The following is a 1,061-nucleotide window of genomic DNA, read 5'->3' on the forward strand; positions in this document are numbered from 1 at the left end:
TTTTCATTACCATGTGACCTTGGGTAAATTATTTCACCTAAGCTTCAGCTTTTCTCACCTGTAAAAATGGAGATTTAAAAAAAAAAAAAAAAAATCACCTTCATACATTCATACAGAAGGTTCCATGAAGTAAAACACAGACAATGCTCTGAGCTCTAACTGGCAATATAGAAAGTACTAAAGAAAAAGGGGCTTGGGGTAGCTATTATTATTTAGAAGTGAACATTTCTCAGTTGCTTTGGGGAAAGTGCATGACACTTACTATGAGTGGAGCTTGCAGGACTGGAAGTGGCTCTGGGTGAGTCAGTGAGCGGTGCGTGAATGTGAAGGCCTAGGACATGACTGTGCACTACTGCAGGCTTCAGAAACACTGTACACTTGGGCTGCACTAAATTTACTTTAAACGTTCTTTCTTCAATAGTACATTGACCTTACCTTACTGTGACATTTTACTTTATAATATTTTAAATTTTTAAAAAATCTTTTTGACTCTTTGGTACTAGCACAGCTTAAAACACAAACATGTTGTACAGCTAGACAATGCTTTTTCTTCATATTCTTATTCTATATGCTTTTTTCTATTTTTATAATTTTTTTAATTTTTTACTTCTTAAACTTTTTTGTAAAAACTCAGACACAGCCGGATATGGTGGCTCACACCTGTAATCCCAGCACATTGGGAGGCCAAGGCAGGCGGATCAATTGAGGTTGAGAGTTTAAGACCAGCCTGACCAACATGGAGAAATCCTGTCTCTACTAAAAATACAAAATTAGCCAGGTGTGGTGGCACATGCCTGCAATTCCAACTACTTGGGAGGCTGAGGCAGGAGAATGACTTGAACCCTGTAGGCGGAGGTTGCAGTGAGCCGAGATCACGCCACTGCACTCCAGCCTGGGCAACAAGAGTGTAACTCTATCTCAAAAAAAAAAAAAAAAAAAAAAAACAAAAAAAACTCAGACACAACACAGGGTTATGGTCAGGATCATCAGTATTACTGTCTTCCACCTCCATATTTTGTCCAACTGGAAGGTCTTCAGGGCAGTAATACCCACGTAACTAT

Source organism: Mandrillus leucophaeus, unplaced genomic scaffold (assembly GCF_000951045.1).
Source record: "Mandrillus leucophaeus isolate KB7577 unplaced genomic scaffold, Mleu.le_1.0 Scaffold62, whole genome shotgun sequence".
Lineage (NCBI taxonomy): Eukaryota > Metazoa > Chordata > Mammalia > Primates > Cercopithecidae > Mandrillus > Mandrillus leucophaeus.